The 17,568-nt window shown below is 42.6% G+C and overlaps 1 protein-coding gene across 1 annotated transcript in view; it reads right to left on the reverse strand.

Moving 5' to 3' along the window:
• LOC126162948 (Golgi apparatus protein 1) overlaps positions 1-17,568 on the reverse strand; it is a 166,426-nt gene that overhangs the window by 92,884 nt on the left and 55,974 nt on the right. The gene's annotated exons all lie outside the window — the stretch shown is intronic.

Genomic DNA, 17,568 nt, shown 5'->3' on the forward strand with positions numbered 1-17,568 from the left:
TCATCATCATTTCTTCTTCTTCTTCTTCTTCTTCTTCTTCTTCCCTATTTATTCTTCTGCACTACAATGCTTGATGGGCCTTGCCCTTCTCAACAATCTTCCTCCATAAATCTTTGTTTTTCTCTTCCATTCTTGGATCTCCATCTTGATAAGGTCAGCCAACATTTTCCAACCATCTAGCTCTTGCATAACCCTTCCTTGTTTTGGAGCACAATCTGCTTTTCGTAATTTGTTTGGGCATCCTGACATGTGTCATCCTCCCCATATGTTCTAACCAGCATTTTCTTTGTGATTTAACAAATTTTGCTATATCTTTCCCTTTTATAAGCTCTTGTATTTCATGGTTGTACCTTGTTCCCCACCACCTGTCCCTCTCACGGGCTCATAAATTTTTTGTAGGGTTTTCCTTTCAAATGTCCTTAGGTTGTTTAGATCTGCTTCTGTCACTGTCAACATTTCTGACCAATATATAACAACTGGTCACACAAGGGAATAGCATATTCTTGACCTGGTTGATCTTCTCATAGAGAATTCTTTAAAACCTGTAAGTTTGCATAATAGGATGTTTCCTGCTTGTATCATTCTCTAATACATTGTCTCACATTATTATCACTGGTCAAGAGGGCACCTAAATAACTGAAGCAGCCAACAGCTCTAAAACATTTCTTAGAGGCCTTGAGGTCATGTGGTGTTGTGCATTCCTCAGAAAAGGACATTACCATGTATTTGATCTGGTTTTCACTCAGCATAAGTCCGATTTTTCTTTCTTCTGCTTCCATTATTTCATACAATTCTTTAAGGGTGTTTAGATATCTTGCCACAATTGCAAAATAATCTGCATATGCACATATATGACTGGATTTCATCATTACTGTTCCTCTCTCATCTATTTATTGTATCAGACTATACAGCACTAAGTTGAACAGGACTGCAGAGACACTGTCTCCTGTTTCACTAAATCTTTAAACTTAAAGCTCTTGATCATTTTGTTGTTCACTTTTACTTTTGCCTTTGCGTCCATAATTGTTAACTCCACTAACCTTCTTAGCACATCACAGATGCCCACATCTTTTAGTATGTGATACACAACTGGCCAGTTAACACTATCAAAAGTTTGTTAAAATCAATAAACAGGAAGTGGAGATCTTGTCGTACTCCCAAAATTTCTCTATTACTTGTCTAATAACAAACATCTGATCAGAAGTGGTTCTACTTGGTCAGAAACTCCATTGGTAATCTCTGAGGATATTCTCAGCGCACTTCTTTATCCTTTCATTCAGCACACTGGAAAAATCTTGTGGGCTGTATCTAATAAAGTTATTCCTTTATAATTTTCACAAGCTAACTTTTCTCCACTCTTATGTATACGGCACCTTATTCAGTTTTGCAGTCCTCATGCACGTTTTCATTTTTCCATATGCTATTTATTAGTGCACGTATTTCACATATTAGCATACGACCACCAAATTTCTTAAATTCTCATCCAATCCCATCTTCATCAGGTGCATGGTTACTTTTCAATTTATGTATAACCATCTTCAAATCCTGCATTGCTGGTCTCTTTGATTCTTCCCTTTTAACTTCTCTAGCCTCTACATTCTCTTGCTCTTCTTGTGAATTTTTGGATTCATGGTCTGAGTTGATATTGAGCATATCTTCAAAATCTTATGCCCATCTCTGCAATACTTTAGTTTGTCTCTAATTATCTTACCATTTTTATTTTTTCATGCATTTTGTATTGGCTGAAAATTTTTCTCATCTATCCTATTGCATGACAGAATTTTCTTGTTTCAATCTGTTCCTTTTTCTTATGTGTCCTATGCACATTAGACCTTAATTCTTTATACGGTACACCTTCATGTTTCTTCTTGTCTTTCTATGTAACATTTTCAGTCTTGCTGCATTTTTACATTCTATAACTTGTCTACATTCATGATCAAACCACTCATTTCTTTCCTTTCTTCTTATACCAACTGTTTCTTCTACTTGCTATTTCACTACTTTCTGGACCCTGTTCCACCTGTCTGGATTTCTCAAGTCTTGCTCACTGGCTGCCAAGGCATCTTTAATTTTTATTTGGTATGCAACTAAACATCAGGTTTAACTCATTTCATGCACAGGATACTGAAACAATCAGTGTTGAACTCTACTTAGAGACTAATAATTTATTAGTTTATACATTTTACTGCAATTAATGCACATTTCTGGATATGACTGAGGTTTATAAAAGGTGCTTCCTCAACAGGAATGTGTGTCAAAGAGGGCGAACCTGTGAAGTGAAAGAATATGTTTCTGTTACAAGACAATAAAAAGAACTATCTGAACTTAGCAGCACAAAATGCTGTGACAATAGATCAAGATCGTTGTAGCTTTGGCAATAGTAACAACAAAAACAGCAATCAATCAATAATTCATACAAAGACAACAGATACAGTACATACTGTAAATACATTGATGGTTGCTTCTCTCAACAACATACAACTGCAGCCACAGCATCAATGAATCTGGCACAGTTATCAGATGTTTAATAAAAAAGATTGGAATAACTATATGAATTGGCTTAAGCAACACTTTATTGTCTTCTAGATATGTCATGAAGCTTAAAAGGTAAGAAATCTCTAGTAATATCTGAAAGAATTACATATCTTTTTTAAAAAAGTTATGTCTGAAAAGTGACTCAATTTAAATACTACTCTGTCATCTCAAAAAATAAAGGCAGAAAAACTGTTAAAATTTTTTTGGACTTGATATCCAGGTCATGTCACCCACATTGGCCTTTCTTATGCTATCAAAGAGCTTACATTCGATCAACTACAAAGGTGCAGTGGCTCAGTAAACATAATTTAAGTACACCAAAACAGGTTGTGACAAATCATATATGGATATTAGGTTTTGAAAATAGTTACTGCACATGTTTCAGAAGAGGCCCTCGATTTCAACACGTTAAAACTCGAATCCCTTCACAAAAGAAGCATTATTAGGCCAGTGCATAAGTTCGTAGCTTTTTCCCACATGCTTAATAACACAATAGATACACATAAAAGAGACTTCAGTCACGAATAATATATTCTCCTTCACTATTTACAACAGTCTGCCAATGCTGGGGTAACTTGCCGATTCCATGGCTGCAGAAATTGGATGGTTTTGAGGCAAGGAACTCATCAAGCAACGTTCGGAGTGCATTTTCATCCAGGAAAGAAGTTCCTTGAAGGTAGTTCAATAGACAGTGAAAAAGGTGAAAATCTGAAAGCACAAGATCAGGTGAACAAGGTGGGTGCACTCATCAAGCAACGTTCGGAGTGCATTTTCATCCAGGAAGGAAGTTCCTTGAAGGTAGTTCAATAGACAGTGAAAAAGGTGAAAATCTGAAAGCACAAGATCAGGTGAACAAGGTGGGTGCAGAATGACTTTCTAACCCAACTCCTGTATAGCATTTTTTGTCAGTCTAGCATAATCCAGGCAGCATAGCATTACTTTATGTAGTCTTCCTGATAGTTTTTCTTGAATTGCATCTGCAATACTTCTCAATTGTTGACAATGTCAGCAGTGATGGTTACACCTTGGGAAAGCAATTCATAGCACACAACACCTTCGTTGTTCCATAAGACGCATAATATGGTCTTCTATGGATGTGCTCAGGTCTTTGTATGGGAAGTTGCTGCTTGCTTTGGGCTCAAACATTCTTTTCTTTTCCTTATGTTAGCAAACAGATACCATTCTCATCACCAGTAACGATGAAGGATAGGAAAGGTCAAAAGTTTTTCACAAGTCAATTGACGGTGAGCAAGCAGAGATGCACATATAGCAACCCACTGATTTTTGTGATTTTGGCTTAGAGCATGTGGTACCCATATCCCTGATTTTTTAATCTTGCCACTACATGCAAGTGTCTCACATGATGATGTAATGATCAACTTCTTCACATTTGCCAGTTCTTGAGTACACCGAAGTGGATTACTGTGGATTAATGTGTTTAAACGATGTTCATCAAACACTCAAAGGTTTTTCTGAACAAGTAGAGTAATTGATGTCAAAATGATCCTCCTTAAAAAAAAATAACCATTTTTTTTTTGCCAAGCTCTGTCCAATGGCATTATCCTCATACACGGCGCAAATGTTTCTGACTGCCTTCACTGCTGTCACCCCTCCACTGAACTCGTACAGAAGAATATGTCAGAAATGTTCTGATTTCTCAACTTGGCACTCCATTTTCTAGCATCCACAGCTCCACTCACTATCTCCAAACGACAAACGGACACTACGTACACTCAGATAGCAACAGAGAACTACAAACAAAAAATGACAATTGATAAATAAACCCATAGTAACTGGAATACCAACATGCAAAACAAAATTGCTATGAACTTGTGCAACTATCTAAAAGCTTCAGCAAATATATTTGAACAACACATTTGGCAGAATGTATATGCTTTAGATGTAAAGGAGACCATTCACTGAATAGGAGAACCACTGAGTTTTCAACAGGTACACACAGAAAGAAAGAAAACTTGCTAGCTTTTGAAGAATATCCTTCGCACACACACACACACACACTCACACTCACAAAGAAAGAAAGAAAACTTGCTAGCTGTCTCTAGCTTGAGAAATTATGTACACCAAAAGCTAGCAAGTTTTCTCTCTGTTTTTGTGTTTGCATGCTGACGACTCAATGCTTCTGCTTTTCAGTGAGTGGTTTCCTTTGCTCCTAAACTCTTTACATTCTACCAGAACTTTCCACAACACTTAGCAGAATGAACCTTAGGAAAGTCTACAGAAGTTGTGTTTACTCAGGAATTAGTACTGAACAAATATGGTGACCTGCAGTTTCAACACTTCAGACAGTGGTCAAACAATGAAAAGTGATGCTGAAAGTGTCATATGAACCACAAGGAAATGTAAGCGTAGGTAATCATACTATATCACCTGTTTGAAAGAATGGAGCCTATGTCCATTTCTGAAAAACAATGTTGGGACCATAGTCCTCAAGATGCATGCTCAACACGTCTGTACAATCACTAAAATCCATGTAATCTTCAACGAGGAAGAGGAGGAACTCAACTTGGAACTGGAATTAGAATCAGAAGTGGACGGGGAAGGGAGGGGGGGGAGGTGCAGGAAGTTGAAACCACCAGACTTAGAGAAGGTGAAGAATGCAGTTACAAAACTTAAACAATTACAAAGCAGCTGCAGAGGACGACATGGAGGCAATTTATTAAAATTCAGGGGAAAGAAGATGGAGACGACTGTTAATGAATTAATAAAGGAAACTTGGATAAAGAAAGACATGCCTTAGGATAGGAGCATTGGAATAATCTACCAATTACATAAGAAAGGCAACAAGGCAGAGTGCAGCAATTACCATGGGATTACCCTCTTTGAAACAACATATGAAGTGTTCAGCACATTAGTAGGAATTGTTGAAAGAGTAAGCCGAAGACATCCTGACAATTACAACAAGAGGTAGGAATGGAACGGAAAGACATTTATGCAATAAGTAGAGGGGAGGAACAGGGTTTACCTTTTGTATGCTGTGTTGTGAATGAGGAACCTGTGTGTGTGTTGTTGGACTCTGGTAGTGCTATTACGGCGATCGAAGAAAATTGGTTTAACCGTTAACAGTGCTATTTGTAAGTGGAGTAAAATAGAAAAGGATACAGTTAAATACAAGGCAATAAATCAGTCCAGTGTAAGAGTGAAGGGTGCCGTATGGGCTAAACTGAGAATTAGGGATTTCACGTGGAGGGTGAGGATGCAAGTGGTAAGCAGGCTTGCCACGACATGCATTCTAGGAGCTGATGTTATTAAAAAGATCGGATTTGGTGACTGATTGGGGTGCAAGGCAATTTGGCTTCAGATTTAAGCCGGAGAAGAATTTTGAATTTTGTAAGCACCAAGGGGAAGTTTCTGTGGCAGTTGTGACTAGTGAAGAGGCATTACAAACCGAAAAGAGACAAGAGAAAGGGTTGCGGTTAGAACATTTGGAATAACCACAGAAAGAGAAAATACAGAGATTATGTAGTGAATTCCCGGATGTTTTGATGGAGAGGTTGAGGGTGACGTGTCTCGTGGAATATCACATCGAATTACCTGATAACATGCTATTAAGAAAGCACCGTATAGGCTGGCTCCACCTTGAATGAAACTGTTGAAGGAAAAGATTGAAAAGATGTTAGATTAGGAAGTAATTTGGCCCTCTAATTCGCCATATGCTGCGCCTATAATTCTGGTCCGGAAACCTGATGGGAATTATCACACGACGGTCGATTATAGGGATTTGAATAAAAAAAGTGGTATTGTGATTAGTACCTCTTCCTGATCTGCATTGTTGTTTTGGATGGTTCCATGCAGCAACATTATCAACATTTAAGGGATGTTTTAGTGAGGTTAAGGAAGGCGGGTCTTACGGTGAATCCAGCCAAGGTAAAGTGTGCTCGTGAATCTATGCACTTCCCTGGTCATGTGGTCTCTTCGGAGGGGATAAGCACTGCTGAGGAACAGTTGTGAGCTATAAAGCAATTGCCCATTACTATAAATGTGAAGGAGGTTGCGAAGTGTGTCAGGGGTAGCAAATTTCATTCCAGGGTTTGCGGAGAAGACGGCCCCATTGAATGCCTTGCATAAGAAGGGGCAAAAGTTTGAGTGGGGTCCTTCACAGGAAGCCATGCAGGAATCCCTGAAACAGTCCTTGGCATCAGTACCAGTACTCGCGCTTCCTGATTTCGATGCTCTGTTTATACTTCAGACTGATGCCTCAAATGAGGTGGTTGGGGGCGGTCCTTCTTCAGGAAGGGGACGCAGGAAGGAGGCCTATTGCCTATGCTTCGTGTGCTTTGAACCATTTAGAAAAGAACTATTCTATTTACAAGCTGGAGGTGCTCACAGTATTATTTGGCATGGAGAAATTTCAGTATTATCTAGAACACACACAGTTTTTCTTAGAGACCGATAACCAGGCGCTGAGCTGGGTCCTTACACGTCCTCATAAGACCAGAAGGATAGCTGGATGGGCAACAAGGATCTTGACATTTAAGTTCCAGGTCAAGAACATTAAAGGATCGGAAAACCAGGTAGCTGATGGTCTCAGCCGCCTTTGTCAGGAACCTGACATACGACATGATCGTCATGAATTGGATGAAGGTAGTGCCTCCATAGGGAGAATTAGTTCGAGTCTTACTGATTTTGCACAGCTGTTTAAAGACATTTGAGAATATCAGGAGAAGGATGACGAGGTGCGGGAGAGAAAACAAAAAATTGAAGGAAAGGTGGTGACGCCGTACCTCCTTAGAGATGGTGTATTGTGTTGCAAGGCTCAGAACGATAAAGGTTACAAAATTGTGGTGACTGGGGATTTGGTGCCTTTCATTTTTAAATATTTTCATGAATCGCCGGTGGATGGCCATTTGGGAATATTTAAAGAAAAATTCATCAGCATTTCACATGGAAGGGAATGGATAAAGATATTAAGCACAATGTTTGTACATGTCAGGTGTGTGCTGCTGCCAAACTGGTGCAGGATGGTAGGGTTGGGTGGCTGGAATCCGTACCTGTGGACTATCCCCTTCAGAAAACGTAAATAAACTTTGTAGGGCCTTTACCTCAATCTAAGAAAGACAATAAGTACATCCTAGTATCTATTGATGCCTTCACAAGGTTTATTTGGATGTATCACACTATGGCAGTGTTGTGCACATAGTTCTGCGTAGTCAGCGCGTACACAACTTTCCCACTAGAGCGCGCCCCGCTAAGCACAACAGCGCAGTTGCAGTGCTAGTCCGTCTCCGCACTACGAGATGGTGCTGCCTTAGAGACGGACCAAATTCTGCTTCCGCCGATCTGTGTATTAATATGTAACACAGCCAATGAGATTGCTGCTAATGTAGAACCTTTTCTCCTCGCGGATCACACTCGTGCAGTGATACCTGAACGCGCGAGGTATTATAACGAGTGTACAGACCTCCAATCAGCCAGTCTGCATTAGTCTGTACCAGTCTATAGTCAAGTTTCGGTCTGCACCTAAGAAGATTATCATATTCCTGTACATAGCCATGAAGATAAATGTACAGACACTTTGTCAAGTATCAGAGATAGTTGAGAATAAGATTGACGTATCAAGACCAAAGGAACTTCAGATTGTCAATTGTAAATAGCATCCAGAATCAAGTTACGTAAGGTTTATGCTTGTTACTATATTAATAAATATGTGTGAAAATTAATCAAGTTCTGTTTAAAGTTGGTCACCGTCAATCTGATACTCTAAGCATGCAAGTGGCATTTCTATCATCTGACCTAACGGCAGAAGATAAACACACCACGATAAGACCACGAGACATATTGCTGACACTTGCCTACTTTGTTAGAGCGACAAGTCAAATAATCTGATTGTGTGTGTACCGCAGGTCTTACAGTACACACACCACAGGCAGCGACGACTGAAATTGTTATTCAGAATTTGAAAAATATATATGGCATGTTTGGGCTGCCACAGTATTTGATTAGCGACAATGCTTCATGTTTTACCTCAGGAGGGTTTAAGAACTTTTGCACGGGAATGGGCATTACCCATGGGACCACGACTCCCTATTACCCGAACCCATCGTATGCCGAAAGGGTAAATCACAATCTCAGGGTGGCATTAATCGCCTATCACAGTAAAGACCAGGAGAACTGGGATCGCACACTCCCTTGGCTTATGATGGTGTTTAACACGGCCAAGCATGAAACGCATCTGTCGACTCCTGGGGAGCTAATATTGAACTTTAAGACTTCCACTCCTCTGAGTAACCTATGGTCCATTAGGGATCTGCTACCTGAGCACATTGAACCTCAGCAGCTGGTGAATCAGTGGAAAAGGGCAAAGCGCAAAATTCTTAAGGCTCATCAGATTCGCGCAAAATGTTACGAGGAGTGGCAGCCATACCCGTGTAAGTTATGAGATTCAGTGTATGTAAAAAATTTCCAGACCGTGTGCAGCAAGGTGGATACAATTACTAAAAAACTCCTCCCACGTTTCATCAGGCCATATGTTATTAGTCATTTCATAAAACCGGTCACTGTTATGCTGGTGGATCCCCAGCAAGGAAAGACAATAACAGCTCATCTCTCTCAGATAAAGCCGGGTCCATCACTTATTCATTCTGGGAACTTAAGGGAGCCGTGATCGGTAATTGGGGGGGGGGGCTGAGTATGCGCCAATTTTTGGCATCATTGTGTTCCGGGCATGAGTGTTAAGGCTGATATTGGCCTCGCCTGAGATACTGGGGCACCGAGTTGGCGGCATGGCGGCAGGTGGCCCTCTGGCGACGAGGAGTGGAGGGTTAGAGAGTACCGAGCGAGAAGGACAGAATGGCAGAGTGTTTGGGTCCGGATGGTTAGGATTGTGCATTAATAATTTTGGCACTCTGTGGTAACGAACTGATGGTGAAACCAAGACACTTGGGAATTCAACACTGGTGTGGAACGATAAGCCGTGGGCTCTGCAATTGTATGGACGCAATTTATGGCGAGCTGTGGCCGATGTCGTTTGTGGGTGTTTTGCCATGGCAGATAAACAAGACAGCGCGGGCCCAACCTAAACACACTGTGTTGTAGCATGTTCGCCCACAATAAGGCTGACATGATATTGGAGAAGAAAGCAGTGGAATACAGTGCATGTATTAACCTTCAGTGACTTCTGCGGTGTTAGTTTACTTAACTCTGTGGAGATTGAGCAGTAACTGTCACTTTTCAACAGAATTTATGATTGTGTAAAAGAGTGGCCAATGCTGGATGGGCATTGTCATAAAGTTATTATATTTCTTATTTGTGAACATAATTTTCTGTTATCAGGATTACTCACTGGACAGATTTGAAATTGTCAGTTATGCACTGTAGTTCAGTGGGTTATAAATACTGGAATTTGACAAATATGCTAACTATGAGTTTTGGAATTGTTTTTATATCTGCGTGTTAAATGAAAGTGAATTTTGAAGTTTGTAAGGTACCTTTCTACAATTACGATTCTGTAAGTTTTTATTTGGAAGTGGTGATGTTTGCTACTGTTATTGATTGAGAATTTATTACCCAATTAATCAAAGGAACAGTTATTTAACCAGCCTTTCTATGAAGTGTTTTAAGACTTGTTTTTTAGTGAACTATTATTAATAAATTACATAAATCAGTAATGTTGTGTAAGCAGTTGTTGAAGGCACCCATCTCCATTAGCCAATCAACCATGGTCAGTTGGGAATGGGCATTGATGTAACATTAGGGGACTAGAGGCTATTTGTTAAGTTGTGGCAATGCTAATCCTGTTGTTTGTTGTTCTTGTTGAAGTGTCTAGTCACCCCTAAATTAAATACTAATTCTGCACAACTCTAAAACTGGCAATATATTTACAATGTGCGGCTGATGTTTTTATAGGCTGACATGTTGATATTTTTTCCTTCAATATATCGATACTTTTGCTGACATACTGAAGGCTAATATTGATAACCAGCTTCCCATATTTTTAAAAATATCAACAGTCCTAGTTGACACCAACCATTGGTAATTCTCTTTCAGTAAATGTTGAGGTAATGTGAACACAAAGCATATGACATGATTTTTTTAAATCGTTTGGTGACTTAATCAGTTGCTTTATAAGCATGTACTGTCACTTGCCACAAGTATTTTTGTCATGAGACAAATACATCGTTATTCATTAATTTTCTTTGAATTTTTGTTTTATTAATATAGTTTTAGAATATGAATTGTTCTTGCAGATACTATATACCTCATTAATATAACTTGAGGATCACTTTTTTACCCAGACATATGATTTCTTCCATTCCTATGACACTGAGAATTTTGGCATTTTGAATAAGACAAGTTCACAATTAAGTAACCACCTATTCATAAACAAGGTCTGTAAACTCAACTAAAAGCTTCTTATTGTCACTCAATAAAATGTTAATATCAGAATGACAATAATAGGGATGATAGGAGACAACACAGTGCAGTCAAGAATAATGATTTAATGATGGCTAAACAACTGAACATTTTGCCTCTGTAAATTTATTTTTAATTACTAATGAGTAGCATACGTAATATACCAACAAATGTGTATCTCTGTTAAAACAAGTATAATTTACATGTTATAAGCTGGCCCTTTTCTAGGAGCGAAAGCTTGAGATTGGTGCATGGCACACTGGTTAATAGGACACGTCCCATCTCCTCCTCCCAAGATAGCCCGCTTATAACATACAAAATAAATGAACATGTCATGGAAAATCCAAGATGGAATATGACAACATTATGAAAAGGATAGTTGCTACTTATCATGTAACAGAGATGCTGAGTCGCAGATAGGCTCGAGAAAAGGACTGTCAGAAAGTAAGCTTTTGGCCAACAAGGCCTTCATTGGAAACAGACAAAAGAAAACACACACACACACACACACACACACACACACACACACGAATGCAACTCACATACACATGGCACTGTCTTTGGCTGCTGAGGCCAGACCTTGACAGCCAGAGACTGTGCCGTGTGTGTGTGTGTGTGTGTGTGTGTGTGTGTGTGTGTGTGTGTGTGTGTTTGATTGTTTGTTTGGTTTGGTTTGCTTTAGGACGCAAAAACAGCTGGGACCATATGCACTCGAGTCACAATTATAGAACACGAAGACAGAGAGGAGTTAAAATACAATTATATGTCAGTCCCAACTGACATAATAGAGGACAGCTAAAAACAGGCATGTGGGAAAAGGGCTAAAAAAGACACCATACAGAAATGGAGGTCAAAAACTAAAAATTAAATGGCCTTCGCCATATTGCTTTGGCGGATAAAAAGTAAGACGCGGTCGACAGCCCACGCATCATTTGCTAAAATGGCTGACAACTCAGGCGCAAACTGAAGTGGGAATGTAAAAGGTTAAAAAATGGACATATCATCAGGAAGAGGTTGACTGTTAAAACTTGAATGCAATGAGTACAAAGGGGTGGGGTAGCACCACTTAGCGAATGATGATGGCTAAAAAGCCAGTGCCCAATACGCAGCCGAGTTAAAATAACCTCCTCCGGGCGGGAGGGCCAAGAGGAGGTCGTCCAAGCTGCTGGGAAAGGCTTAATAAGCTGGAGCTTATTCCTGTGAAGTGAGGACCATTGGTGATGCCAAAGGGACACCACCTCCTGACAGACGGCAACTACACAGAGATCATCCGAGGGACTATAGGTATGAGGACTGCAGCTTTGGCAGCAGTGTCAGCAGCCTCGTTTCCTGGCAGACCAACATGACCAGGAACCCACAGAAACATCACACTGGCACCACCAAGAGTGAGCAGTTGACAGTTTTCCTGGACCCACTGCACTAAGGGATGGGTGGTGCACAGCGCACATAGACTTTGAAGGGTGCTGAATAAGCCTGAGCAGAGGACACAACTGAAAAGTCTGTGTTGCTGGATGTACACCGTGGCCTGATACAGGGTGAAGAGATTGGCTGTAAATACTGAACAGTGTAGCAGAAGCCGATATTAAAGACATGGGTGCCAAATGATGAAGGCACACCCGACACCACGGTCAGTCTGAGAGCCTTCACTGAATACAAACGTACTATCGCGAAGTTCCATGCGAAGGTTGTGAAACTGAAGGTGATAGACCAAAGCTGGATTACTGTCCTTAGGAAGCGGATGAAGGCTAAGATTAACATGGGCCGCTTCACGAAGCCAAGGTGGTGAAGGGTTTACATCCACAGGGAAAGGTGAAGGTAGTGTGAAGTTAAGCCGCTGTAGCAAGTGCCAAAATCGGACTCCAGGAGGTAACAGAGAAGAAGGACGAGCCCCATATTGACGATCAAAGGAATCATCAAAGAAGGAGGCATAGGTTGGGTGGCCACGCATGGCAGACAAACGGCACGCACATCTGCTGATGAGAAACTTATGGTGGTAGGACAGGGGTAGTTCAGCGGCTTCAGCATACAGACGCTCAACCGGGCTGGTGTAAAAGGTGCTCGTGGCCAAACGGATGCCACAATGGTAGATGGTGTTGAGACGGCGTAAGAGGGATGGGCATGCAGACGCATAAACAAAGCACCCATAGTCTAGTTTCGAATGGACAAGGGACCAGTAAAAACGGAGGAGAGTGGTTCGACTGGCACCCCAGGAAGTACCATTGAGGACACATAGGACACTGAGGAACCGCGTACAGTGAGCTGCCAGGTAAGATACATGGGAAGACCAAGAGAGTTTCCTATCGAGCATGAGCACCAGGAATTTTGTAGTTTCAACGAACAGAAGGGCAACAGGCCCAAGATGTAAAGATGATGGGAGAAACCACTGGCATCACCAGAAATTCATACAGACGGTTTTGTCAGTGGAAAAGCGAAAGCCATTGGTGATGCTGCAGGAGTAAAGACGACTAAGACACCGCTTAAAATGTCGCTCAGTGAGACAGGCCCATGGAGAACTGCAATAGATGGCAAAATCGTGAATGAAAAGGGAGCCAGAGATGCCCGGTGGGAGACCGGCCATGATAGGGTTAATGGCGATAGCAAAGAGGACGACACTCAGAACAGAACCCTGAGGCACACCATTTTTCTGGATGAAGGTGTCCGACAAGGCAGAACCCACACGCACCTTGAAAACTCGATCTTGTAAAAATTCCTGAAGGAAACAGGGCAGGAGGCCATGGGAGCCCCAAGAGTAAAGAATACAGAGGATACCATTTCTTCACCATCTGTCATAGGCCTTCTCCAAATCAAAAAACATGGCTGCAGTCTGGGATTTCTACAGAAAACCATTCATGACATAGGTGGACAAAGTAAAGAGATGGTCAACTGCAGAATGCTGTGCTCAAAATCCACTGCTCATTTGTCAGTAAATAGCGAGACTCAAACCACCATACCAGCCGGGCATGAATCATACATTCCATCAGCTTGCAAACGCAGCTGGTATGAGAGATGGGGTGGTAGCTAGAAGGAAGGTTTCTGTCCTTACCGGGCTTAGGTATGTGTACGACAGTGGCTTCACACCAGCGTCTGGGAAATGTGCCCTCTGCCCAGATGCAGTTGCACGTGTTAAGTAGAAAGTGCTTGCCCACAGGAGAAAGGTGCTGCAACATCTGAATGTGGATGGTGTCCGGCTCTGGGGCAGAGGATCAGGATGAACCGAGAGCACAATCGAGCTCCCTCATAGTAAAGGTGGCATTGTAGCATTCATGATTCGGAGAAGCGAAGGGTATCGCCTGAGCATCCTCTGCTCGTTTCCAATGGAGGAAGACAAGGTGATAGTGGGAAGAACTCGAAACTTCCACAAAATGGTGGCCCAAGTTGTTGGAAATAGCAATTGGGTCCACGATAACATTGTGTGCTATGTGAGGCCAGAAATGGAGGAATGGATCTTGGTCCCAGAGAGCTGTCGGAGGTTGTCCCAAATGACAGAGGAAAGGGTGGTACTGTTAAAAGAAATAGTAGATGAAACCCAGCTATCTCGTTTGCTATCCCGAAGAATGCGACGACACTTTGCACACATCTGTTTAAAATGAATGCAGTTTGCCATCATAGGATGATGGTTCTCCGTGTGCGAATTGCATTCCGGCATGCCTCAATCCACCAAGGGACTGGGACACGACGTGGTAAAGAGGAAGTGCAAGGAATGGAACATTCTGCAACGATAAGAAGATAGTCCACCTGGTCATCACAACTGGGGAAATCTCATTCTTTGAAGGTCGCCAGGGAGGAGTAAAGCTGCCAGTCAGCTTTAGTAAGCTGCCATTTGGATGTGCAAGCGGGTGTAGTAGGAGTCAGCAAAAGGAGAGCACAGTGGAAATGGTCGCCCGAGTAGGTGTCAGAAAGAACGGACTACTTGAGATGATGGGCAAGGTAGGCAGTGCAAAAGGATAGGTCCAAATGGGAATAAGTGGGCGAGGAGTCTGAAAGGTAAGTTGGTGCTCCAGTGTTAAGGCAGAAGATGTTAAGTTGGTTAAGTAGGTCACCCAAGAGGGCACCTCTCTGACAGGTCCTGGGAACACCCGAAAGGGGATGATGTGCTTTAGAGTCACCGAGTAGCAAAAATGGGGGAGGTAGCTGCCCAATAAGCTGAAGGGAGTATGACCTGGTGACATCGAATGACCGAGGTATATAAATGGTACAGAAGGAAAAAGTCAGGTGGGGAAGGAAAAGGTGAACAGCAACAGCTTGAAGACGAGTAGCCAAGGAGATGAGTTGACTAAGAATTTCATCCCGTATGAGCAGCATGATGCTCCCATGAGATGGAATGCTGACTTCAAGAGGAAGGTCTAAATGACTCTGTAAGTAATGTGAAAGCTCAAAGTGGTAGTGAGGGTGCAATTCCATTCCCTGAAGGCAGAGTACAAGGGGACACTGTGATGCTAAAAGCAGCCATAAGTCCTCTTTCTGGGACCGAAGTCCATGAACGTTCCATTGGAGGAGAGTCATGAGGACGAAGAAATGTAGAGCTCTCAATTCAGCGGTTGCCGAGTGACAGCCGGTGTAGAGTTGCTACTATAGGACACAGAAGCAGGAAGATCTTGCTCCTTGGGGTTCACAAAGGCATCGGCTTGCTTGTGCGGTCGGTTCGTGGAGTCCAACGCAGAAAAACGATTGGTGGTGCACACCGGCAAGACAGAGGCTGGCTGGGCTAAGGTACCACGTGGCGACACCATCGAACAGGATCTTCAAGTTGGCGAAGGAGAAGACGGTTTGCCTTTGGTGGACTTCTTCGAGCCTTTCCGGTTAGAGGAAGACTAGGGTGTTGTTTGGCAGGAGAGTCAGAGAAAGTCTTCACGGGAGTACTCCTTCTGTCCTTTCCTGCCAACTGGTTACGTAACAGGTGGCTTAACCCCTGAGACGAGAGTTTGGCGGTTTGTTGCACAGCAGGAGGGAGGGGGGGGGGGGGGGGGGGGGGGATGGCAACACAACCTTGATATTGGGCGATTTCACAACCTCAGAGCTGAATTTGAGGTTGCATGTCTGCGTGGCCATGTCCTTCATGGAGCGAGGGGTAACAAGAACAGAACGGGACAATACAGTGTTTGCGAGTAGCCAGTAACTTGCAAACTACTGGGTAAGGCACTTTTTCCTTTACCCGAATCTCTTGGACAGCCTGCTCATCAAGATACAATCCCGAGAGGAGGCAGCATGGCCACCATTGCAGTTGATACAGTGGGGAGAAGGAGGTGGACAATCGCCCTTGTGTGCATCCCTACCAAAGGTTACACATTTGGCTGAGTGTCAACAAGACATTCTAGTGTGGTTGAAACTATGACACTGGCAGCAGTGCATTAGGTTCGGAATGTACAGCAGGACTGTGATCATTTCATAGCCTGCTTTGATCTTTGACGGCAGCACTACCTTATCAAAGGTGAGGAAAAGAGTGCGGGTGGGCACTAAGGAGGAATCTATCTGTTTCATTACACGAAGGACGGCAATGGCACCCTGATCAGAGAGGTAAGACTGGTTTTCGGCCTCAGTTAGACCATCGAGCAGCCTGGTGTAAATTACACTACAGGAAGGATTCAAAGTTCTATGGGCGTCGACATGAACAGGGTGGCTGTGGAGAAACGAGGCAGCAAGTAGTTGTCGTGCTTGAGAATCAGGGAAGTGCCATTTTGTAAACGAGAGCAGGATTTCAAAGGGCCAGCAATTGCATCAACACCTTTGCGAATAATAAACAGATTTACCGTGGTGAAGTACGTGAGACCACGAGGAACAGTGGTGTAGTGGAAAGGGTCTTTGAATCATTAGCCTCATTATGTTTACGTTTCGCAGACACTGATTGGGAAGATGATTGACTCACTGGGAAAAAATTCCCCACGATTGCCATTGTCTCCGATGGCACGCTCCTTCCAACTGGGGGCTTCCTTCACTAGGGGGCACACCTGCCTTAGGTGATTGTTCACACCTCCCAAACATTTGACATAGGGATCAGTCGGCAATTTGGGAAGGTTGCAGCTCAGGTAATCACCCCTCCCTGGGCCTGGCCTGTACCTGTCGACCCGGGGCTGGGAATTACACATTACCCAGTCAACCGTTACACGTCAGACGCGTGGGGCGGCCTTCAGGAGCGCCAGGGAGGAAGAAGAAAAAAGGAACCTCAAACGTCGAAGCCGAGGAATGAGAGAATGGAAACGAAGAAAGGAAAAGGGAGAGAAAAACAAAGGTGATACTGTTCTTACGACAGCGACAGACAATGCAGAACATTCCAAATAACATCCTAGACATGTTCCCCAAGGGAGGGGCAAAAGAATATCAAGAGGATAGACATGCAGCATGGAAGGGAAAAAACGCTGCAAAGGCTGGGGGGTTTCCAATGAAGGCCTTGTTGGCTGAAAGCCTACTTTCTGACAGTCTTTTTGTTGTGCGTATCTGCGACTCAGCATCTCTGTTTTACTGTGAGTAGCTACTATCCTTTTTATAATACTGAACATGCAATGGCTACTTGCTGCTATGGTGTAAAATTGTGTTACATAGCTAAGGGTGGCAATGATTGTAAACACTCCTAATCGTCTGAAGTCTGCTACCTTTCACCCATCACCAAGTGCCACCCTATTGTGTGTAATTAATACCTACATCCATATCTGTACTCTAAAAGCTGCC

Source organism: Schistocerca cancellata, chromosome 2 (assembly GCF_023864275.1).
Source record: "Schistocerca cancellata isolate TAMUIC-IGC-003103 chromosome 2, iqSchCanc2.1, whole genome shotgun sequence".
Taxonomy (NCBI): domain Eukaryota; kingdom Metazoa; phylum Arthropoda; class Insecta; order Orthoptera; family Acrididae; genus Schistocerca; species Schistocerca cancellata.